The sequence below is a fragment of the Oxyura jamaicensis genome, chromosome 9 (genome assembly GCF_011077185.1).
Source record: "Oxyura jamaicensis isolate SHBP4307 breed ruddy duck chromosome 9, BPBGC_Ojam_1.0, whole genome shotgun sequence".
Lineage (NCBI taxonomy): Eukaryota > Metazoa > Chordata > Aves > Anseriformes > Anatidae > Oxyura > Oxyura jamaicensis.
Window position 1 is genome coordinate 22,453,057 of NC_048901.1, and position 26,014 is coordinate 22,479,070.

The window sequence follows — 26,014 nt, forward strand, 5'->3', positions numbered from 1 at the left end:
GCCAATGATATGCACAGCTTTCTAAAGAGGCTGGTATGTTTTTCCTTTGTGCTCTGCATTTTTAATACATTTTGGAGCTTTAGCAGCTTACAGTGCATGAATTGAATGTGGCTACATGTCACTTTAGGTGCATGAGAGGATTTACATATACTTTTATATAATTTAAGTGTTTCTGAGGCATGTGAGCAAAAGCTTTCTTATTCCATTTATTTCTTGCAAATTTATAGGAATTAAGCAATTATATGTTAGTATTTCAATGAGACAAATAAAAATGAGAAAGAAATGTGGTATGACAGAGCAGTACGAAAGAGCAGGGCTTCTAAGTGTCCTCAGGTCTAGCTAAGTTCCTAACCTTTTTAATGTTCTCATAATGTTTCCTTCAACAAAAGTAGGGTTCACTGCTTCATTATAAGATATTTTTGGGAAAAAAAAAATATAAAAAAATAAAAAAATTAGGTGCTTTAAATCTCTCTGCCTCAGAATTGACAGTTTTGGCCCATTTTCAGAATTAGTGAAAGTAAAAGGAAATTATTATGTCCAGTATTTTTCTTATAAATATTCTGCATTCTGGGAGTTGTAGGAGCCCATACTCACCTGTACAGAAGGAAGTTTCAAAATCTGACATGAAGGCTAATAAGCCAAGTGATACCTCCATCACCAAGGTTTTCATATGAAGTGACTTAAGATCCTTAAATAAATGGGGTTGATTAAGGTGACACAGAGGCAATTGAGCCACCAGCTCTTCCAGAACAAGGAGAGGAAATAGGTCAGTAAAAGGAGGGCATCACTCCTTCGCTAGCTGTGAACCTCGCCAAGAACAGAAACAGCTGCCGCGATGGTAATGAAGAGGCCCATAACTCGACAGCACTTATTGAGCAGCCACCTTGTCCACAGGTCCAGCTTCCAGATGGTGTGTCTCAGCCCCAGGACCTGAAAGCACACACTGGAGATGGCTGGAAGTCAGATGGTCCTACTAGCTGTCAAGTAGAGAAAGTGTCCCCAGCATATGAGTGGCAGTTTAACAGAGGAGACTAGACAGAATAAATGAAAAAAAAAAAAAAAAAAAAAAAAAAAGGAGATAAACAGAGCAGATGTGGAGCAGCCAGCTCATCATTTTTCTCTTGTGAAATTTCTATGCTGTTGTTCCAATTAGCTGGGAGAGGAGCAAATTGCCATTCCCATTCAGGCTTCCAGGTCTGGGGAAAGAATTGGGCAAAAGATTAAGGAAGATATGTTACAAAGAATGTGAAAAAGAAAAAGAGGATCTTTACGGCACACCTGCAGGTGATGCATATCATCTTCTTAATGACTACAAAAACTTTAATTCAGAGATAACAGATGTATTTGTTTAGGCTCCACATTTCTGGATCAGTCTCTTGGTCCCAGGCTCTACCTCCCTGTGAGCTGCCTGAGCACCAGCATCAGGCAAGTCAGGATACTCTGATACCTGCACTCCTTGCACACACCCAACTCTCTTACCCAGATCTGGGGAGGTTTTGGCCTGTGGTATGATTTTTACAGGTTACCTCTCTGAGACAATAGTGCAACCTGTAACCCTTACACAACACCTGATGAATACCTGCTAATGTGTTCACGATGTGGAAACCCCAGCACTAGGCACTGAGAAATGCCCAAAGCCATTCTTAATCACTTAGCTCCAAGTTACTCCTTTCATTTACAAACACACAGTTCTTGGGCAAGATCTTTGGATGTATGTAACCAACAAAGCAGCACTGTCAGGCTGCCTCTTCACTCATCCTTCATGTCTCAGACCAATATAATCCAATCTAATGGCTTCTTTTCTGGACACATTTAGGCCATCTAATCCGTAGTGAGCTTCACATTACCAGATAATATTAGCCAAGCACCTCTTTTCTTACCATCTTCTGAGGCTACTCTTTGTCGCTAAATGTAAGGGGTTTGATTCCAGTGTGTGACTCTCAGTCTCCCTTGTGTGCGCTGTCTGGGACAGCTTCCAAGGAGCAGCAGTTCCAGGATTTACCATGTGTGATGGCAAAAGAAATCTGCAGGCAAAAAACAGGCGCTTCCAGGACCTCTCCACAGCAACCAGCACGAACAACTTGGCCTAAAATCCTGTATTCCTTTTGGTGTGACGCTAGAAAAAATAGTGATCACAGTGCAGCCTCTCAGAACAATCCCTTTCTGAGTTCCCTGAAGGCTTCGTGGGTCTCCAGGACATAGAGTAGGTAATGCTGGGTGGGGATGGTGTGTATGTTGAAAAAAGTGCCTGCAGCTAATGAACCCATCATGGTAAAAGTAACTAAAACAAACTGCTGAGTCAGGCGAGCTGGGATTTAATGACTTTATGGGCTCAGGCAGAGGCAAGCTATGGCTATAAATGTGGGGGAACAGAAATGTGTGTGTGACAATGCACCAGGAAAAAAAAAAAAAAAGGTTAAAGGAATTACATCTTTTAATTGCTACAGAAGGTGGAGACCAACTTGATACAAAAATAAGGAGATAGGAAGATAAAGAACAGAAATGGAACCATAAAATTATGAGACAAAAGATCCTGGCCAACATCAGTTTCTAAAGGGTAAAAAAGGCACATCCAGAATTAGTTTGTTGTCTTCACTGAAAAGAACCCAGAAGATAAAAGGATGTCAGCAATATCCCTTGCCCTCTACCACACACAAGTGATCTTGGCCAGGCCACTTGGGCACACACCTCTCAGTGCTTCAGAGGGCAAGGCTAAGCAAGTCCAACCAGCTGTTTGAGAGACCTTTTTTTTAAGGTTTGCATTTTGATATTGAGTTTTGCTACACTGATTTCCTACAGCTATGTTACTTCTAGCTGAGCCTTCTTAAATCGTATTTCAGCTTAGCTAGGAAACATGCTCTGTTAATTGGTTCATTTAATAGATTTCTGTCAAAAATAAACCTGTAAAAGAAAAAATTCCTTTGTACATTTGAACCTCTTCACCATGAAGAGCACTAAAATATAATAAGCTCAGAGCAGTTCTGGTTACAATGTTCCCCAAGAAAATCAAGAAAATAAGCAACAGAAATTACCATAGCAGAGTTTGTGAAAAGAGTTTAAATTCAGTAACAAAGGATATTTTTAGTATCACATATATTTGTTATCATGTTCAGTCTATGATTTTAGACTGGATCAACAGTGCCATTTTAAATGAACTGTCCGTATTTTTATATGTTTTAGAGAATTGCTCTACCAGTTTATGTATTATTTTAAAATAAAAGACTTATGTCTTATAAGTTCAGATGTTCATTATCTCCATACATTCAATTATAATGCCTTCTGTGACTTCTGCTTTATAATTTTGCTAATACATCAGAATTGTTTTATATCCTCTAGCTATCAGTAGTAATTTTGAAGCAAAGCTTGAGCATTTACGGGATTATTGCAAAAATCAGAACACCTAAGCCCCACAGTATATGTAGTAATTTTATGCCTCTATGAAGATTTTAAACCTTTGTAGAAAGCCTATATTTATTCTTTATCATTCAATGCTTTTAAAATAAAAGATTGATAAAAAAATGTGCCACTGAAGACTTCATTATCCAATGCATATATCTGGTAAAAAAACATCTGTGCATATTTTTCTGCAAGAAAAGAGATTTTAGATGTTGTCTGTTTATTTTTTCCCCCTGCTTTCTAATTATTGGGTTAAGTCTGTACAGGGGATTGAGAGAAGGAAGCTCATGTGGTTGGGATTTAGAAGATGATGAGGTATACAAAATAAAAGGCAGGTTTCTAGGGGGAAGAAGAAACCCTTGAAAACTGTGGCAGCTGGGTAAGCTGGGTAGAAATCTTGCTAGGAACTTTTCTCTACTGGTGGGTCACTTTTATTTGTTTGTTTGTTTATTTATTTATTTTTTTGATACTAAAGGAAATAGGATGCTTTTTTTTTTTTTTTCCTCAGCTGAGAATATTTCACAATAGTTGCTAGTATAACAGTGAGCAGAAGCATAGACAGATTAGGGAATGAGGGATATATAATTTTCAAAAATTGCTCTTTGGCAAACCAGCTAGGGCAACTGCTAGCTTTAGGTAGCTGATCTTCAAGACTTTTGGAGTTCTGTAACTATTTGAATATCAAAAGCTGTAATTTTCCTTGCAAATGAATGGAAATTTCTCTGGCTGAGCCCACCTGATTTCTGATTTTTGTTTTCTCTAGTAAGATTCTTCAACTATTGGTCTCTAGTATTAACTCAATTTTTATTTTGATATGGCCTTTTTACCCTCAGTTAGAGCCATTTCTTTTCATTATTATTCATTTATTTATGGAATAAATGCAAGTCCCTTCCTTCATTTCTTCACTTCACCCTTTAAACTTTGGCTGCTCACTATCATATTGCTCCTTGACTTATAAGACATGTTTTGTTGCATGACAGTCCAGTAAGCATTACTGTGCACATTGGGGAGTAGGTAATTGTACTCAGTAACACTTTTTCTCATTCTAGAATAAGAATTCTAGTAGCAGAGGTTTTGATAAGCTCTAATAAGATTTTTTTTTTTTTTTAAAAGTAAGATTTCTGTTAAATAGCTCTTATTCTTCTCTATCTGTCTCCTTTTAGAAAGAGGAAGGCATGAACAATATGCCTTGTTTGAAGACTTCTTATTTTAAATATAGCTTAAAACTCTGTGGATGCAGTGAATGTCTAATTAATATGGTCCACATTCAACAAGTGCTACCTCAGATGGAGCAGCCAGAAAGTTGTTGTCTCTAGGACAGCATCTGCAGATGAAGAAAGCCTGGGAAAATTGAACACTTTGAAACAGTATATCTTATTATTCAGTAGCTACAGTTTTTAGGGGGAGAATAAATGCAGAATTATTTTCTTTCAATTCACCAATTTCCTGTGCAGAAATTTAGAGGATGGCTCATGATTTAAAAAAAAAAAAAAAAAGCTAATTGTATCCAAAGTCCATTAGTTGAGACTATGTGTATGCTCTTTTGTGGCTAACTGTCTTCTACCCCTGCAAGATTAATCTCTCATGAAAGTGGAGAAAGAAGCCATATAACTCTTCAGATGCTGATGATCTATTTATTTATTTATCACCCTGATGAAGCAATTAGGATACTGGAGCCTCTGATAAATTTCTTGCTAATGTTACAGTGCTTTGAAGCTTTTTTCCTCAGCTGCATGCATGCTGCACACCCTTTCTGGCTGGTCTTGTGAGGCTATTAAATGATTTTTCAGGAAAACGCCATATTCTTTATGGTTGTCATGTTCATACATATTGATAAGCTGACTAGCTAATCCCCCCTTTGTCAATTAAATTGAGTGCAAGGGGTGGGGATGAGACGAGCACCATCAGTAACCTGAAATGAGAAAGGAAATAAGAACATGTCATTTCTGATAGAGCATCGTTCATGGGAGCTTAGCTGCAGAAGAGTTTTCCTACACTGAGCTGCTTTTGAAGTGAATGTCTCCTCACTCTGGTCTATGAATGACCATGAATTATCTACTAAGCAATTGGAGGACTCGGTTCCCTGAGTTCTTGATTACATATTTCAGGTGATGTATGCATGTGCACCAGCAGTTGGTGGTCTTAATCTTATAGAACACACTAATTAGATATTCCTTTTCCTGTTGTGTTTGGCAAATAAATTGCTATCATCATTACCACAGATTATGGAAAAAGCCCTGCAAATAGAACATCTGCTTTTAATTAAATACATGCAGAGATATTTCAACACATACCCATTAATCAAGCTTAAACTTTGCTTTTCACTGCTTTTAGTTAGTCAAACAATTGTTTAAAAAGATGTACTTTTTCTTCTCCGCAGCAGTGGTTATAAATTTAAAAAACAAAACAAAAAAACTAGTATCATGGAAACCTTAAAGACTTTTTTCCTATATATTCCCTCACTTGTGCAATTCATTTTGGTCCAATTTTCAAAATGGGTGACCAGATATTTAAGATAACACAGCTAGGGCTCAATGTCTCTAAATACGACACTTTTAGAGGTTCATCACTGCAAGCATCACTAAGCTCATTGCTGAGGAAAGAACAATTTCCCACTGCCAGGGGCAAGTGCAAAGCTGATTTAGGAACCTTGCAAGGAGTCAGAAGAGGGGAGAACTGAAAAATATTTTCTGTCTCCAGCTGTTCTGAGTTTTGTCACGGTTAGCTGAAGAGTCAAAGTTGAAAATGCTTTAAACACCAAAGTGGTAGAATATCCTAAAATTTAGGGTCAAATTGTGCTAATTAGGTAACAATTAATTTTGAGTGACCTCTAGTGGTGTTTTTCTACAGTTTGCCTTCAAAGAGATAACTGCAATCCCTATTCATTATGGAATTTCAGGCTCTATATTTAATAGCACTTTCCCAGGAACAGAGGAAATGGAATATAGCTAGATGAGTATGCCACATCACAGGTTAGCTTTTCTGAAAAAAAAAAAATAATCTGATATCCTGATGGAAAAATCAAAGTGTTCTTTACGTATAACTTTTGTTCATTGATTATTCCACCTAGTACAGCCATATATTGCAAGGCACTGCACAATGCATGAGTTCATCGCACAAGTAAGGAAAAGTGTGCCTGTGCAGCAGTATGACTGATATTCCCCAGAAAATTATATCATTTTCACCAGATGTAGGCATAGTGTTATTAGCTTTAATCAAGCCTATATGGGCAATAACAGCTGTGATGATGGCTAGATCCATCTTCCATGGTATTCCTACGTGAAGCAGCTATAGCAAAGCCACGGTAGGACTGCAGTCACAGCTGCGGTCATAGTCTGTGGACATGCACAGATCCAAACAGTGCAGGCTGCAATCTGAAGACCAGAAGAACAGAACTGTGATAGAAAAAAAGTGAGGGATTTGCCATCTCTGAATGAGGCTTTGCACCTCTAACAGCCATTAAGGCTTTCAGGTGAGGTAAACCATGTTTTATGACCCTGACATTTGAGAGTGCACCGTCTATCGGTGGGTCAGCTGCACTCATTGGGTCAGCTGTCAATGAGCACTTTGCAGTGATTGCATTTACCGCATTCCGATGGGAAGGCGAGACTGTTATTAGCTAATTGGCCATCCTGTGCACAGAGATCTGTACAAATGTCAGTGGCTCCATTTCTTTCCTGAGCCTTTGTGTCAGCTCTCCCTCACACCTGGGATTCTTCCTTTGGCATGTAAGCAATCCAGATCTCTCATGCCAACAACATAGCTGGTACCCAGAGCAGTGGCGAAGGGTCACAGGGAGGTGAGTCACAGCCTCTGATGAGACGCAAGACTACCTAATAATGACTGAAAAAAATCCCATGAGATGGTTTATAAATGTGGCAGAACAAGCCCAGGTGTCCAGTCTCAAAGGGTCAAAGCTCACTCTCCAAGAGAGCTGTGCATATGCTTATTAATACCTATATATTTTAAAGTGGTTTAGAGAGAGGCTGCAGAGACAGCCTGGGTTTGCCTGGGATGGTGTCCCCCAACACACAAAGAAAAGATAAACAGATATTAAATCACAGGAAGGTCAAATTATTTTTTCAAGATAATACCTTGCAAAGATGGAGACTGTGGAAGCGATCTGATGTTCCGGCTCCCTGCATGGCTGTACCTAATTGCATGAGGTGGGGCTTTATGATAGCTAAGTGCAAGTTTTGGTTAAATGAGGCAAATCTTATCTTTTCAAATGCTCCATAACACCAGCCAGGCAATAAATTGATCCCTTCCACTTGTGCTAAGTTCTTGTCTTGGGGTGAATGTTGAAGCACATCCCAAGCAGAAATGCTCAGTGTTTGTTCTGTAAGCACTGGAGGCAGTAAAGCATGTCTCGTGCATGCCAAAGACTTCAAAATCAACAACCAAGTAATCATGGATTGTAAAGATTTACTGTGTTCACAATTACAGTCCCATAGCCCCCTGAAAATTCACAGTAAAATGTATGAGTTAGTTCTGATGTACAAGATTTGAAGACTTTAAATTTGCACAGGTACTGATGCTGGCTTTAGCAAACATAAATAAATGTTCAAATATCTTCCTCAAAATGCACCAGATATGTAGCACCAAATGTGACCTGTCATGTCAATATTAATTTTCATGAATGGTCTTGATTTAATGTGAGACGCAGAGAAGTCACGTTTTATCTCCTTGCCCTGTGTGGAGTGCTTTCTGATCAAGATTCCTGATCAAATTGTAACTGACTGACAGTTTCCTTTACCAAAAAGATTTAAGTCCAAAGCCACTGTTAGAATATATGACATAATTATTCTGCCTAATGGAAAAACATTCATTTTGATAGCAGTCTTAAATTATTGCCGCCTTAAAGGCAAATGCTTTAGTATATTAAGGATTTAGAAATTGGCTGATTAGTGGTGTAAATCTTGAGCAGGGAGGGCAAGGAAAGCTTGTATTTGAACCTTTATTTAATTCATCATTGAACAACTTGTAAGTATTTAGTCTTCTCTTTATTTATTTTTTATTTTTTATGCGTACATGTCCTGCTTTTCTTATGGTCTGAATTTACACGTTTCTCATTTAATTAAAAATATTTTAGCCTTTTTATTTCAGAGTTATAAAGAAATATAAAATTGGACTTTATGAACAATGCATCTGGTTTCAATAAATACCAAAAAAAAAAAAAAAGATATTTTTAATCTTCCTAAGGTGGAAGTATTCCTATAATTAAATTTGGCCCCATGAGGTAAAAGGTTAGATATTTTAAGAATACATTTATTAATTACATTATACATTTATTAATTGATAGTTATTTCCTAATAATTATCCTGTTCGTTTTTAAAATCAGTGGGAGAGTGTCTGTAAGTAACTTTCTAGGTGATCTAGGTGATCCTTTCAAAACACACAAGAGGAAAAAAAAAAGTCTCTATATCTTTTGGGCAATACAAAAGTAATTTGAGCTCTTCCTTGAGAATCTCATTGCTTTCAAAAGGCTTTTACTTACAGTCGATGGTTAACTTTGGTGTGACATGTGAGTGCACACTTAGTTCTGTGGCTGTCTGCTCTCTGTGGCTGTCTGCTCCCTGTGCCACAAAGGGAGAATCACAGTTAAGTACAGGAGCAGAAACTCTTGAAGTGCAATTACAGCTTCCAGGGTGAGGCAGGGTAGCTCAGAATCAGATTTATCCATCAAGAAGCACAGCTTCGGTGGTGCTGACTACAGGCAGAAATGGGCATGAGGAACACACGCAGAGGGCTTAGTTTAAAAAAATAAAAATAAAAAAAAAAATAAAAATAAAAAAAGAAAGAACTGTTCAGACTTCCAGGCTGTATGGACACCATGGAATTACAGAAAACTGATTTGTATATCTCCGGCTGGTCAGCATAGACTTTACAGATGGACTTTTCTAACAATCAGGCAACATCACCGTCCAACTGTGGTGGACAAGGTTCTCTGTTAGACCACCAGGCTGCAAAATCTGTCCTCAAGATATAAAATAAATGATGAGTCATTATGGTTTTTGTGTCGATAACCAAACTTTCTGCATCCCTTGAAACAAGTCTTCCTTTTCAGCCTAAATCAGAAGTCACTGCACAGAAGGCAGTGCAGATTATATTAGAGCACAAGGAATATATAGGAATTTTTAGTGATTCTATCCTAATCTGGTATGTGGTAAAGAAGAAAACCTGGAGATATACTAAGTTGGGAAAAAGTGTTCTCTCTCATGTTTATCCACTTCTCTTAGGTTGGACAGTTCTCGGGAAACACATAATCTAATCTCATGTTTTCAATTCAGTTATGATCTAAGCTTGCAGCAGTATGATGGGCTCAGTTGAATCTCTGGGCTTTCTCAGGATCCAAGATGATAGCTTTCCAGTAAATAAAGTGGACTTTGGAGCTGCTTCTTCACAAAGATTTCTGCTGTCTTCTCTCTCTCTTTTCTGGGGATTTTCTGTTTTTATTCATCAGAAAAATAGCAATGAAAGGAGGACTTTAAAAAGCATTCTTAGATAAAATAACTATATATCACAGAATTTCCAGTTAAATGAAAACAGAGAAATATTTTGAATGCCTCTTGTTCTTCAATAGTATATTATGCAAATACTGTAGAAAATACAAATATTAAAGTAATTTTTGCCTACCAATAAACTTACAGTTTAATGATTTATATTGTAGTTGCAATGCTCAGGCTTTCTGCAAGGCACTGAGATGGATTCTTAAGTCCCTATAAAGCTGCTGCAAAACATTGTGTGTCTACCACAAATTCGTGAATAGAACAGTTTAAGTCACATCTCAGAAACCCACTGGAAACTCTGAATTTTTGGCACACTTTAAATGACTGTGCTTGTTGTTATGGTAATTCTATGAAAAAGACTCTCAGAAATCAATTTGTTGTTTGCATATAATTCCCCAAACTGAGAGAGAAGCTGCTGAATGTTGGGTGGATGAAGGAATTGCCACTAGAGAAGCTGTTGAGCTCAATTTAAACCCACAAAATGTACCAGCTTTTAAAAATCAATGGGCTTGATTGCACCATGCCCAGAGGCTGGGAAGGAGTGAAGATGCTAATGGTACAGCTTGGACAACCTCAAAGCTTATCACACAGTTTCTTTTAGAAACTGTGATATACCAAGCTTGCTAAGGGAAGGAGCACAGCCTGCATTTACTGTAGGACATATAGAGGAAGCTGTTGATACCCTCAGATAAGAGCTGCTAAACTCTAAAAATTAGACAAAACCTGTAGCTAAGGTTAGAAAGCAACACCAATGGGAAAATAAAGAGTTAAAGTCAAATTTAGCAAGCCAAAAACTGTGCTGAAGAAAAAGTGCTCAGAACATTTACATTTCTTATAGGTATAACTGCACTGAACATGGGCAAATAAACCATGGAAAAGCAAGAGCAGGGATTGGAAGAGTGGGTATGATTTTACATATGGAAGTTCATGTGTGAGCTGCACTCAGTGTGGCCAGTAAAAATCCCCAAGAATGGGATTTTCTTATAAAACTGGCAGAGGAAATAGAGTTTTCCAACCTGCACTTGTCCAAAGCCTGGCAGCAACACAGAAATAAGAATGTAAAAATATAATAATAATAATACCAATTCTGACTGAATTCACACATACATACGTACGTGCCTATTGAAGTATGAAAGATTACCCTGGGGGAGAGCCAGTTACCTGCAGGATTTCAAAGGAGAATGGATTGAGTCCTGCAGAGAATAAATAGTATTTTCTGGTTTTTGGATGACATACTAATACCTGGGAGGAATTCAGAAGAATATTTACAAAACCTTGAGGAAATTCCAACAGGTTACAAAGCTATGCTTTAAAATGGACAAAAATAAGCTTGTGGGTGTGGGATTTTTTTTCCCTCCTCCCTAAAACCAGGTTTTTTACCCAAGCTTCAGGAATAAAACATTTGTAAAATAAAAACTATGGAGTATGCATATGTACCTCAATGTTGCACAGTTTATATTGCTTTTTGGCAATACTGAGGAAGAGTAAGGATAAAAAACTATAGTAAAAAGTTGCTCTTGGTGCCAAGATGGGACCAAGGTGGTGTTTGAGCACCTTGTAGCCTGTGGGGCCAAGGGGAGGAGAAATTTCTGTCAGTGCCCTCACACTGTACATCTGCGCACTTGGCTAGACTCCCAACTGATTTCTCTGGCGGTAGCGTTTGTTACAGAGGAGTTTCCTGAAAATATCTGCATGGCTCTCCTGGGGGATGTGGTGGCCCCAGAGACGCTTGTGTGCTCTTCTGCCTAGGCCCCATCCAAAGCCCTCTGCAGAGATGCTCCTGGGGGCCACCACAGGCCTTTGGCTGCGGCTCTTCATGCCCCAGGCCCACAGGGGCCTGAGGGGCCTGCATGGCACAACTGCCAGCACAGCCCTGTGCTCCCGGCCTTCAGCTTAGCAACTGGGAGGAAAAGAAAACATTATTGTCCTCAGTTAATTGCTTCTTTGTGCCAGAATACTCTTCAAAGACACTTTAGTCTCAAGTGCATCTTAGCAAAGAAAAACCCGTATTACTGATTTTAAAATCCCCTCTTTCCAACAACCCAGATGAATGTGTTCTGTATAATAGAATATTCTCCACCAAGAGTCTCACAAGCAAAAGTGGGATGTAGAATTAGTTTGGGGTTTGGGTGGGACGTTTCTTTTGTGTTGTTTTTTAAAGTGCTGTTTTAATGAGGTGTTTATTTTAGCACATTTGGTTCCTCCAAATTACCTCAAGGGGATTCATATGTTAACGAACTACACAGCTGTTGTTTGTGAAACCAGCCTAGCACAAGCAGAGCATGTTGTGCAAAGATTTAAATGCTCTGTTAGAGAGGTCACTGCACTCCTTTGTCTGCTATCAGCTATTAATAATGACTCTACTACTTAATTTTAAACACTAAGGTTTTTTGTTTGTTTGTTTTGTTTTGTTTTGTTTTTTTCAGCACTAAATACATTCCAGATAGGTTGGGATGGTTTTGAATGCTTGGGTGGAGATAGGCAAGTTGAAATCAAAGGATGACCTGATTTTATGCAACTGCTGAAATGTTTTGGGGTAGGGAAGACTGTCAATGAGATTACAGGCTTTAATGGTGGTGGCCTGAAGAGGCTGTGGTGAGCAGAGCTAACGTTTGCAAGGATAATTGTTGTATAAACATTCCCTGATATGCTTCAAAAGCTTTAATTCTGAATTTCTTAAATTAGGCAGGCTTTGCTCCTGGCAAGCAATAAACTGTTTTCATTTTAGAGATGTCACTTTACATTTAAGGAAATTAATAACTGGGAAAGAAAAAAAATCCTGTTTGGTAAATAAGTGCAAAGAACCTATTTCTCTTATTTTTAATTCAAGTATCCAATTAAAATCAACTGGACTCCTCATTGAACAACCCCCGATTTTTAAGGGCCAGTGTGACAGAATTTATATGCTGGAGGAGGAATCCCGGTCTCCACCATCACATGGGAGCTGTGCTGGCCAAGGGATGTGCTGGCAACGCTCAGCTGCCCCTGGAGCCTGACTGGCTGCCGTGGACGTGATACGGCACTGGAAGCCCCCTGGGTAGCAGGTTGTCCTCAGGCCTTGGACTAGAGACTGCTGCTTCCCAGGCTACTCACACATAACACATCTCTTGCAGTTCTGGCTCACAGATCATTTAATCATTTAAATATTTGGGTTTGATTTCCTTCATGTGCTTTATCACTGAAAATAAGTTATGTGATTAAGCGTTAATATCAGAGCAACCTCTGCCGGCTGGTGGAGACAGAGCTCTTCTCTTAGCAGCATAGCACATTAAAAGAAGATTTGATTTTGATATGTCTGCTGCTCAATCTAGGCTTTTATTCTCCCTCAAAACCATTAGTATTTAAGTGCAAGAAATGATATTTTGCCTAGAACTTAGGTAGAATATAAAATAAATGTACTATGGGAGTTTTGCCAAGTTTTAAGAACTCCATATTGGCGCTGCAGTGCTGACAGCAGCAGCTTCTGGCAAAGTGATGCAAACACAGAGAGACTTCTTTGAAAACAAAGCAAGTATCTTCATCATGGCCTCCACGACACAGTTCTGGCAATATAATTAAGTTCAAAGAACAAAGCCTTTGCCTGGCTGAAGACAGAGGCTACCAACTATCGTTTAGTTTTCTTTGGAAATTATCTTTCAGAAAGATCTGGTCTTCCTCAAACAGCCCTTCTAAAAAGAAAACAATCCATTTTAGGGCAAAAACTAATAATGTTTTATAAATGTCCTTCTATTACAATTTTACAGATGGGAAACTGAGGCACAGAGCGTCCCTGAGACCCAGCTCGCCCAGATTATTTGGCTTGGAAATAACTTTGAATATCAGGGCAAGCTCACAGCCATTTGGAGTCACCACCCATTTTTAAGATTTGGGGTCACTTTCCATCCTGTGCCAGTACAACAACCTGACAATGACGACAGGGATGACAGTTAATGTCACCTACAGTATCTGCATATCTAATGGTCATCTGTCCCCAAGGAAGAGGCTTAAAATTTTCAGTTCATTTAACATAGGCTATTGAAAATTATCCATGCACAAGCTTTTTAGTTAAGCACATAAGCTGTATGTGAACTAGTAAACTGGATTGCTAAAGTTATAGTCACGTGCAAGCCCCTCTTCTGAGCACTCGTTGAATGGGGATATACTGAAAGTGTGGGATTTTACTTTATTTTTTTTGATGCTAGCTCTATATAATGGAAATGTGCTGACAGAATGTTATTAGGACTTTATGATTACTCAATGCAAAGACACTTGTGCTGTAGCGAGTAAGAGACTGTTTCCTTGCACAGCATGGAACTAGAATGACTGCCAAATGGGAATGAAGTCACCTTCCATTTCAGGCTCATTTATCTAAAAAAGATGAATTTTCCTGTGGATTTGGATTTACCACGCGTGTTGGCTAGGAAACGGTTGAGAAACCCAACATTTCTGGAAGGTGGGGAGCTTGGAAGTACATTTACACCCTTTTGCCAATTGTTTAGCCCAGCCAGTCATATTTAGCTGATGAGAAATCCTCTCCTCCAGAAAATAAGCCTTGTGCCCACTGTAGCTTTGCAGCTCCAGTAGTGTTACGGCTATCTCCTAGTACATGACAGGCCTTTCATTGGGAGCTAGGAAAAGCCAGGTTGGTAATGGGCCAGCAGAAACCACTGGTGATTCCAGGACCTCCAGATACTTCATCTTGTTCATTTATGGATTTTCCAGAATATATATTATCAGAGATTAAAGGTTCAGGAGGTCATGGATGGATGGAGGTGTGTGTGTTCAGTTAGATCACCAAAATTCCTAAAAGTAAAAACTCCTCACCAAGTGAGAAAGATATAAATATTTAAGCCACAAAATTAAATGCTTTCTTTTTTTGAGTAATTAGAAATTATATTGATATTTCTATTGATAAAGCAAACTAAAAGCTAATGACATCAGAAGACTTACAAACCCTATACAACTTTGTAAAGTTCTTCAGATGAGAAAATATATAGTGAGAAAGGTGCAAAGTCATCTCACGGTCATTTTACCTATACAAACATCTTTTCATTTACATGAGTAAACATTGACTTCTAAGACAGTTGTTAGATCCTTGTACTTAAATACTAATAGCTCACTGATGCATCACCACTGAGGTAGGGTGTCATTTTTGATTAAAAACAAACAAACAAACAAACAAAAAAACTCTTTTCTGTATCGAAATAGAATTATTTTGCAGCAATTTAATGACATAGTTCTTCCTCTTTATGAGCTCCAAAAATATCTCATTAAGAGTTTCACAAATTATGACAATGACTTATGCTGACATACTCAGTTTTTCTCATCTCTGAATAAATCTGCTTGACAGCATTAACAGAATAAAGCAGGGATTTCCCAGACCGTGATTCAGCACAAGCTTCACTCCAACACCTTGACGTTATCTCCAGCCCCAACGTTTGATTCGGCCAAGGTATGAGATGCACTTCAGACAAGCTCAGCTGAGAGCTGTGCACGCTGCGCGGTGCTAGCATGAGAAAGCTGTTGAAATGTTTTTTCTTCTCTCTCAGATCTACTATTTCAGCACTCTTCACCATCTGGTGAAACACTTCAAAGAAGAAAACTGTCTTGCAATGTCTAATTTTGCCATGTTTTTGGAACATTATTTTAATGATCTTTGTGTCATTTAAGTATGATTACTTGTCCTCCAAGGCTTTTCCTGTTTACACTTAAATAGTGTTGGAGCATATCCAGACACACTTTAAATGAAATGGTAGAAAATACTACATTTTTGTTATAATAGCTTAAAAGCATCATTTACAGTTTGGGAACGTAGCTGGCACTTTGCATTCTGGTAGGTTTTTTGTTTGGTTGGTTTTGTTTTGTTTTGATCTTATTGTAGTAGTAGATAAATAAAATGAATTAAACAAGCATAATTACCAGTTAAGTTTTACAAAATACCAAAGAAATGGAGGGTCTAATTCAAAAGGGTGGTAATGGTGTAAATAATTAAGTCAAATTGTTTTCATTTTCATGCTGCATATTGTTTCCTTCAGCCTGTAATGGTACAAGGCAAAGTATATGCAGTGCTAGAACTAGACAAATAATAGATAAATTTATTCATAAACACTTTGTGGATTTGTAATTAGAAGTTCACTGCAGCAGCTTTCACTAGTTTTTATTTTTTTTGATCCAGTTTCTGTAAATATTTGCATGGTTATATTTCTGCTTAGAGAACGCTGACTGGTGCAGAACACACCACAGAAGAGCTGTGAAACCATCTTCGCCTCTTGGCTGAAGCTGCAGGCAGGTCCCCAGCAGTTCCATCGCCCAGGTCTTCATCCCCAGTACAGACTGGGCCAGCATGGTCCTCCGCCACCCTGTGCCTGGTGGAGGATGTGAGGTAGTGGGCTGGTGTGAAATGGGTTTCCCTCCTTTCATTGCTAAAAACCCCAGCCAGAGCTTTTCCAACCAGCAAATGCTAATGACCTGGCAGATGTTACCATCAAACCCACTGGACCTTGGGGCTCCCGCAGTGATTTCTGCCAGCCAGTGGAGACTGGAAAATGAAGTGACTGTGCAGGGTGAGGGCAGCACCTCATGCAAGACGTGAGTACGATCAGTGCCCGCAGAGCAAGGGGCTGACACATGGCATCACTTCAGCTTAGTGCTGGTCTATCCTCAATGACCACATTGTGGTGAAGAGCTGTGATAACATGGGGAGGACGTGAGCCCAGAAGATCCCTTGGGGGTAGTTGCATACCATGGCAAGCGTTCGATCACTGGATAATGATACTGAAAAGAGCATTTAGAGCAAGCACCATGTCAGCAGGTCCTAGGCTTGAATCTGTTTTTGGAACTACCTCTTGGTTTATTCTGAGTATTATATAAATATATTAAAATTAAAGTTTTGAAAATGTGAAGACACAGAGAAAGGTTAAACCTACTGGGTGCATTTGCCATTCAGCATGCTCTAGATGCAATCGCTTTTAATGAAATTAGAGACAACACTAGGATTACCTGTATTTCCTCAGGTTAGGGGTCCTTATTCTTCCCCTGATGCATCCACGCAGATCCTGTTATTGCTACTAAGCCATAACATGAGCAGCAGAAAAGATAGCACTACTGTCTGCATCTCTTGCTCACAGGTAGTCTGTGCACATTGGTACCTTGATAATCGCATAAGCACGGCATACAGCACCGAGCTGATGGTCTTGTGCTTGTGCCCAGCCCCAGGGAAGGATTTGTCATTGACCGATAGACTAAAAAGAGTAGGGCTGGGGTCTGAAAGAGAGGGGCGTTTGAAGAGGTCTGCCAATTCTCTGCTTGTTCCTTTGGCAGCCCAAGGGAGCTGCAAAATACGTGGTGCTTTCCTTCACCTCTCTCTGCAGTGGAGCACAGCTTCTGCATAGCACTACTGGCCTCTGCTGCCAGCACAGGAGAGGAGGCGAGGAGAGAAATTGTATGGGGACTTCCCACCTCTCTGATTCTCCACAGGGCCTCCTGATCCCTGCATATGAGTTGGAGGAAAAGCAATCTTTCATCTTTACCTTATTTCCATGCTTACAAATAAAGGTCAAGGCTCCTGTGCTGTAGTCAGTGCTGTACCAGCTTTAAACAACCACCCTGAAATGTGATTGTAATTAGTTTCCTTTCAATCTTGATGTGAAGAGTGATCTTAAAATGCCAGGGCTGTAGCAGTGCATATGATTAACAAGCACAGAGAAAGGCAGTCTATGGAAAAATATGGATAGAAATGAACAAAATGCAAATGTTGCACTGCTTTAAATTTTATTATCCTCTCAGCTCTTCATAAAATACTGTAGACATCGTTTGATTATATTTTTGGTCTAGGGAATTAATTTTTAACTAGGGAACTCATTTCTACCTTATGATTACTCTTCTCTACAATGGCCTGTAGGTCTGAACTAAAAAATCACAATTTTAATTGAGCTAATGATGCCCAGAACTCATATTAATCTCACTTATGTGTGTGTCATGCCATGCAATATGTGCTATAGCTGCCGGCAACATGTGCATCTTTTCATACCGATGATTTCTCCAGGAGACCAAGGGTGTAAATCCCGGCTGGGTGTGGGACTGCATCCTGCTATTGTCACCACCCAGCAGACTCGTTGGAGGTGGCTGATGCCTGGGCAGCAAGCGGAGGGGAAGGGAAAATGGCAGAATCAGTGACATTTCATAATCACCTCTCTGATTCCACCCCAGCTCTTTCAAGAGCTTTTAATATGTGCATTGTTTTGCTTGTGAAACAATCAGGCCGTACCTTCTATCTGGGAAAAAAGCTTTTTTTTTTTTTTTTCCTTTTTTTTTTTCTTTTTTTTTTTCCAATGGCTAAGAAAATGCACTTTATCAAGATATAGGTCAGTAAAAAAAAAAAATTAAGAACAACGACAACAAAAACAAGGAAACTTGAAGGTCATTGTAGAGACCCAGAGTTTTTGTTTCTATCCTGAGATAAAACTAAGAGTACTCGAAGGAGGAGCACTGCCCAACACTCTCTGAGTGTCTGTTGCTCTCATAGTCCATAGGGCAGCTCTTCTTGCAGCATCACAGCCCAGACCATTAGCATCTGAGTCAGAAATGCACACCTGTACCTACCCAAACACCACCTGGATTGGCCTCTCCTCCAAATCCTCCAAATCATTTGACAACTTGGCGGTGCTAGGTTGATGGTCAGACTTGATCTTAGGGATCTTTTCTAACCTAAATGATTCTGGGACTCGAAGAACAGCATCATATCATGATGCTAGTGAGGCAGTCTCTGTATGCACAGTATGAAGCAGTGAACATTTGGAGAGCACAGCTCTGCATGTTCACTGAATCCCACACCCCCCTTCCCACCGCCTGGGGCTTTAACTCTCTGCGCTAGAATCCACATTAAACAGAATGGTGAAATTCCAATTGTTTCTTGTCAAAAAGTTTCTGTTTTGTGATGGAAGACGTGACCTTTCTTGCCGGCAAGAGTCTTTTCTGATTGATTAGTAAACATGAGGTAAAATGCGGGAGCACGCCAGCGTTAACTCGATACTGCCACAGGCTCCGCATCAAATATTTTTGCTTTATTTTGAACATCCTGTTAATGAGAAAAATATTTTAATCAAAGAAACGTGTTTCCTTCAATTCTCTCCAAAGTGTTATTTGCTGCTTCAGAATGACATGCTCACTTATGTCTTATTCCTAAATTAGGAAAAAAAAAAAAAAAAAAAAAAAGCTTCAAAAAATTATTAAGTAAACCTCTCAACAACTGTTAAGCAATATCTAGTATTAATTATTTAATCTTTTCTTATTTCTTTTTTTGTCACTAGGTAAGAAGAGAACAGCACACCTGCTCCATGTATGTATGCATTTTCACAAAACATCTTCACACACAGGACCATGCTCTCAAAGCGAGCACAAGGTATGGTGCCTCTGCAGATGCAGATAGGCAGAAACCTTTTCCTTTGGCTCTGCCACGTGTTATGGCACATCAGTAAAAGGCTGGTAAAGGATCAAACCCAGGCTGAGTACAAGAGGGACGTGCAAATGCTGCAGAGCACAGCCTTAATGCATGTTCTGTAGGGTTGTGTTCTGGATGGGGGACACGGAGGCTCAGGTAACCTCCTGGGATCTTCTCATGTCCCAGTACAAGCTTCTGTTTTGTTTTACCCAGAGCAGTTACCTACCCTTCGGATGAGGCATCATTCATCTCAGTCCTCTTTTGCTGCCGGGAGAAGCCTCCTGCCCTTGCATTTTGGGGAGCCCAGAGGTGCTGGCACTTTGCCCCCAGTGCTCCTGTGCTGCTCCCGGTGCAGACACCAGCTTGTGCTCAGAGTGGGGCCGAGGCAACACGAACTGCTGGTCTTTGATGCACAGTCTGAGCCCATCACACGTCTTCAGGAGACCGCCTGAGGCAGAAAGGCTCCCGAGGTTTCCTGAGGAGAGGGAACAATGTCAGCAAATGGTACAGCAGGACCGGCTGCTCACACAGCCAGCATTGGCAGGGCAGGCACCGAGCGGTGTGGGGGCTCGTGCAAAACAGCCCTGCTTCCCAGATTTCCTGTGAGCCACACCAAACAAATCCCTCAAATACAACACATCCTGACAGTATTAGCTAAGGTGGCACAGACCAGAGTAAACCTACTATCAGTCACTGTTATTCCTTTTTGCTTCTTCTTTTGCATTTTTTTTTCTCTGCTTCTATTGAGCTCTACTGGTAGCTGGGTGAACATGCAGGGGGTAATCACACTTCAGCCATGAATGGGCAACATATGTCTTTGGTGCATCATCTTATCACCAGCACTATTGCTAGAGTTATTAATTCTGTCTGCAAAGGGTGGGGAAAGCACAGAAGCATGGATCCTGCGCATTACTGCCACGATACAAACTTAGATTTTGACATATATTGCTTTCTTTCCAAGATACTGCAAAGCATTGGTATCTTGTTCTTTTCAAGTTGCATCTGTGCACTTACCACTGCAGGTCCATATTGGTGAGATGCAGAAAACACTCGGCAGCTTGTCCTATCTCCTTGGCTCCACCTCTAGGAAAAGGGAAGTCTTCAAGTCCACATGCAATTTTTTTCACACTTCAGCTGTCTGGCCCTATGCCATAGAGCCACCTTCACTAGCACTGCTGAAGCCCTCTTTGATACTTGGCACAAGGTTCTCTCATTCTAATTCCTGCTAGGACAGATTGTACCAGAACACATCATGGTTCTGTAGCTGTCCAAGAGGTGTCCTGTGGGTTGGAAGTCGTCATTTAGGTCAGGATCAATGCTTATGGCACAGCCTGCACCACTGCTCCCTGGATTATACTCGATTATTTGATGTACTTACATGAACATGCACTTCTTTGTTAAATCTTTTTTAGAAGTATTGCCACGAAATAGTTCCTCCAAGAGTAATAAAGGAGTCTCAATATTTTTAAGTCTGTCAAATAGACTTTGCCACACTATAAAATACAGGTGCCTTCAAGAATAAGCTTCTTGTTACCTGAAATAGTCCCTCAGTATACATAAATACGCAGTGCCCAGGCACTCTATTTTTTTGGGTAGTTCAAAATTTCACTCATATAAAAACTACTATTTACGGCAATTCCATCAACTGTCATTTAACAGGGCTTGTTAAGTATACCAGGATGTGACTAGTCCCTCATGGGGAAGTCCTGAGTTATGTCGAAATAAACGACAACCAGCCACTCAAACCACTTAGAGCAGGGAAGGAAATGCTGAGAAAGAGGATCTGAGGATAGCAGTAACCATAAGCAGGATGAGCACCAGGTACACGGCAAGAAACTTTACACCAGATGAGTTCCTTGGTGAGTTCACCTCCAGCTGTCAGTTTTGTTTGGGACCATGCTCCCTGATTCAAACTGATAGCAAGTATCTGAGTCAAATAAGTGAATATTTTTGCTAAATGTTGTCTGTCACATCATGTTACTCCACTTTGGCTTCTCCCCTGTATGTACTAACATGATGTGGTGTAACATAACATGATGCAGTCTGAGTGACTTAATGCGACATGACAGAAAAACATTACTGCAGCTTTTGGAATAAACACCTGCTTTTAGCAGTTATTTTGTCTGCTGGAAGCAGTTTCTTAAAATATGTAACCTGGGCCCTACTAAAGCACATTGCCCTTTTCTGGTCATATAACTCTTTCCATAATATATACTTTCTTCATTTTCTTTTATTCCAGAGGCCATGTTCCCATATAGGGTACATTTATGGCTTTGCTTTATTATTATTATTATTTTTTAATTAGAAATAAATAAAAAAAAAAGAGTCTTGCAAAAATTGTGGGAACATAAACTAATCTAAACCATGAATGTAGAGTTATATGGAAAGGGTTCTTACTACAAAATGAAAACACTGGTTCTATTAACAGCAAATAATATATTTACCCACAGGTAATAATAATACAAGTAACAAAGTTTAGAAACTTGTTTTTCCTTCCAAAACTTCCGCAGATATTATAAGTGAAAACTAGATAAAGATCATTTCTCTCTCCTTGGAGAGATACAGACATAGATAAGGCAAACATTTAACTGTTGATTTTGCATTTGCAAATGTAGGTTTTATGAATGGGAACATTTTTAATAAGAAAAGTCAAGGTTTGGGTGAGCTTTCCTTGAATTTTGGTTCATTATCCTTGACCTGACTGACAGAAATATTAACAGTGGGAAATGAAACTGCTGGTGTAGTTATTTAAAAAATAAAGGAGTTTATTCACATTGATTAATATTCTTTCTTTCCAAAAATCTATCCATCTGGGTGTGAATGCATGAAAGATAATTAAATTGCAAGCCGTAGCTCTGTAATTCTCATTTGGAGGACCTTTGTCTTAAGCTAGAAGAGCTTTATCCTCCAAGGTCTCAGTACAGAGGGAAGCAGAAGGAAATTCCAGTGACTTTCAGCTCATTAGATGACAAAGTTCAAAACAGGCACTTTTCAAAGCAACAACAACAAACTGGATCACCATTCAAAAGGAATAAAAGCTTTCCCATGAAGTCAGAGAAGTGGTTTCTGTAGGCTGGAGCTCACAGATGCATTTGCCGTGTTCTTTGTATACCTGGCACCTTTAGAAGGAAAGCCTACAACCACCACTGCATACCTGGAAGGTTGCTACCAGCTGTCCTTTTCCCTTGCTCAGAAAAAGACACCACCTTGATATATTGATTGCAGCTCTATTGTTAAATATCCCAGAGATATCACCAATGCAGGGCTCTGTTTGTGGCTTGAGAAGAGGAAAGGGTCTTTGGCATTGCAAGGATGGGGAAAACAGGCTGATTTCCCCAAATCTGTCCTCCCATCCAGATTGTGCCGCAGGCCACATCACTGCAGTGGCCCCGGGGACACCCATGGGTCCTCAGCCAGCCCTGACTGAACAGCAAGAGCACGGTGGTCTGGTCAGGATTTGCAGTTATATAGGGATACATGTTTGGAAAGCCAAATCCTGCAACTTCCCCACATGCAAAGCACCTCTTGACCTTCAATAAAAATTAAACGTTCAGAGGAATAGAGGAAATCAGATTTTAATTTATAATAAAAAGACTGACACTTTTGCCTATATTTTTACAAAGGCCCTGAAGAGCTCCTTTACTATGTGATCCCAGCAAGCTGGCAATGTATTTTAATGTATTTATTTGATTATGCATTCATTCTTTCATTCATTCATCTATTCAGTCATTCATTCAGACACTTGTTCATTCATCCCTGTCCTTTTGCAGGAAGAGAACATAAGCCAGCAGTGGCATACTTCTTCACTGTCCTGATTTACAGCCATGTCTCTGAGTTTGTATCAATAAATCTCTTTGGCCCTCTTCAATCCAACGTTATCCCTCATTAATGACAGGGATTTAAAAAAAGGATTAAAAATTATATCAGATTATAGATAGATAGATACGCGTATTGGTTGCAGTGCTGTGATTAAAGTGCTGGATTGCTGGATTTTTTTTTTTTTTTTAATGATTTTTTATTTAAAACCTTTCATATTTGTGAATCTCTAGATCTTGCTGTTACTTTCACACACAGTCCCTGACTTGTCATTGACTAGCCCAAAGATTTCACTCTTGTAACTGAATGATGAGGTTCCTGGTACCTGTCCAGCAGCCAGGTGGGTGCAAAGGGGAGCTCTAGCGAGCCTGGTGCTCACATTTGCCTTCACTGTCTCTGCTTTCTGGCCTTTTGCTGTTTTCTGGCCCTGAGAAATATTTATTTAACAATCACCTTTCCAGAGGGGATGCCTGTTTGCTGGCTACCAGTAGGCAGCTGCTGCTTGGCTATACCCAGGATTGCCTCGCCACCGCTGTGCACCTCTCTCAGCCTGAGCACGTACATTTAACTGCTCCTGCGTATGTCTTAAACACAGGAAGATTTTCTCTGAAAGGGACAGAAATGAAGGGGAACTACTCTTTCAGTTGGGATTACTCACACTCTAATAGCTGCTGGAACAATTTTTCTCCCATATCTCTGAAATACCCTTAATTAATCTTTCAGACAACTTGCAACATAATTGTGTCCCTAAACTGTTAACCTTGAAAAATATTTGACAGTGTACTAACATCTCAGAAACTTGTTATCCCAGGGAATATAATAAATCCATAAATATCCTAGCTTCTCTCAAAAGTCCCAAATTAATTCTTTGTTGTCAGTCTTTTTTTTTTTTTTTTTTTTTCCCCTTAATTTTTGACCTGGTGACAGGGGATGCAGAAGAGAAAGAGGACATGTTAAAAAATATTAGTAATAATAAAAGCCCTTTGGGAAAAAAAGAAAAAAAGGTAGTTATATAACACTTAGTATTTCTTATAAAAAGGAGGTGTCCCTTTTTCCACCAAGGGTGTGTATTTCTCACCATTTCCATGCCTCAGAAGCACTGGAGGTTGGAGCCACTTGGTGGCACGTTGTGCCATTTGCACTCAGATCAGAACCGGCCCCTGGTAAACAAAAGCAACAACACTGCCATTCAAGTGGTGCAGAGCCATGTGAGGCTTGCCTGTAGTTGCAATTACTTCTTCGTAAATAAGCACCTCCTATTCAAAAAGAATTACAATGCCGTATAGGCTGGCAGCGTGTTTAAATGACATCTTCACTTTGGCTGAGAAAAATGAGAAATTTAAAATACATGCATTCTTCTGACATCAATGACCTTATAAAAGTCACAGAAATCCTGGATAACTGAATAACTTTAATTAAAGTTATTAAAATTTCTTCTATGGTTTAGTCCTTACACGCTCAGAAGCTCTGTTACTTTCAACAGTCTGGCATAGACGGCTGTTGGTAAGAGAGATGCTCCTCTTCCCGGCCTGTCTGCTGTTCTTACTGTGCTGTCATTTGAAATCATCAGGAAAAAATAATCATGAGCTTAAAAAAGCTAAGGCAGACAGGCTGTTTCAGATTATTTCAGTATGTGTGTTTGCTACAACAACTGAATTTTCCTGTTAAAATCACAGGCTGATTTTCCTCCCGAAAATCAGGTTATAAACAAAAGGATTAGGCGGAGACAAACCCAGAGAGAATTTAGAGCTGGGTTCAAACGTGCATGGGAAATTGTGGAAACTCTTTGGTCTGAGGCCCTCTTTATTTTAATAATAATTGTTTTCCTAAATGTATATGTTCTTTATATATTTCTGTATCAGGGATTAACCACGTTGCTTAGTAGAAACCAGAATAGGAAATCATTATTTTACAATTTAATTTAGAGGAATTTGAAGGCTGAGGATCAGCAGGGAAAGCAAGCACAGCTGCATTTCTTATAATTTTCTCATTAGAATATACTGCTGCTCCACACTGCTGCTCCCTTATTTTCAGTGTGTTTGTAGGTATTATTCTCATATTGGGATCCAGCAACCCAGAAAACTTGAAAACTCTTTTTTTTTTTTTTTTTTTTTTTTTTTTTTTTTTAAAAAAAGATTTCCTAACTTATTTTTGTTTTGCCTTAAGCTTATTTTTTAAATTTTCAAAAAAAATGGTAAAACCATGCTGCTAAAATGACATTATTATACACTTGAGAACTTGCAGTGCATATACCAAAACCAAATCCCGATTTATCATAGGTACTTGTTAAACCTGGCCATCCTAGATGTGCTTCACAGTCTGGACTGCATTTTGCCTTAGAACAAATCTTCAAGATAGGAAAGAGCTTTCATCTCTACTGGACAAATAACTGAAGCTCAGAGGGGCTGAGTGTGCTCAGGGTCGTTCTGGAAACGCGTGGCACAACAGGGAGATGGACCAGCATCTTCAAAGCCTGGGAAGCCCCAGCAGCCTCAGCCACATCCTTTGTGTGCTTCTCCTCCCAGACGCAATTGCCTTCAATTCAATCCCTCTTAATGCCAGTTTTTAAGCCAGGCAACAGCTGAAACTTTTAAATGGTTTAAACTTTTAAACTATCTGTCATATTAAAACATTTACCAGGAAAACAGGAGGGCTGGTGTGTCTAGTCCTAGCATTTCCTCACCCGTGGTATTACATTTTGAAATGCTGGATTTCCTCTTTGAGGAAAAGATTTGTTCGATTCACCTTTTATCGCACACCAAAACTCTTATAGGAGCTTTTCTACCTCTCCCTAAACACAGCAGAAGACTGAAGAGCTAAAAAATACGCTTTTCAAATGTTTGAATTAACATTGGCAGAACATATTTCTTCTGGA

At 39.5% G+C, this 26,014-nt stretch overlaps 1 long non-coding RNA gene across 3 annotated transcripts in view; it reads right to left on the reverse strand.

The window, feature by feature from the left end:
• Positions 1-25,268, reverse strand: part of LOC118171707 — a 30,171-nt gene extending 4,903 nt beyond the window's left edge. Inside the window, exons 1-3 of one of the 3 annotated variants that reach the window (XR_004753340.1) lie at positions 20,338-25,268; positions 19,550-19,798; positions 16,884-19,064 (exon numbers count right to left, since the gene is read on the reverse strand). This is a non-coding gene — a long non-coding RNA (uncharacterized LOC118171707). Of the gene's footprint in view, positions 1-15,090; positions 19,065-19,549; positions 19,799-20,337 lie in introns of those variants that run through there. The other 2 variants (XR_004753339.1, XR_004753338.1) reach the window with 2 other exon arrangements.
• Between the last annotated feature and the right edge of the window lie 746 nt (positions 25,269-26,014).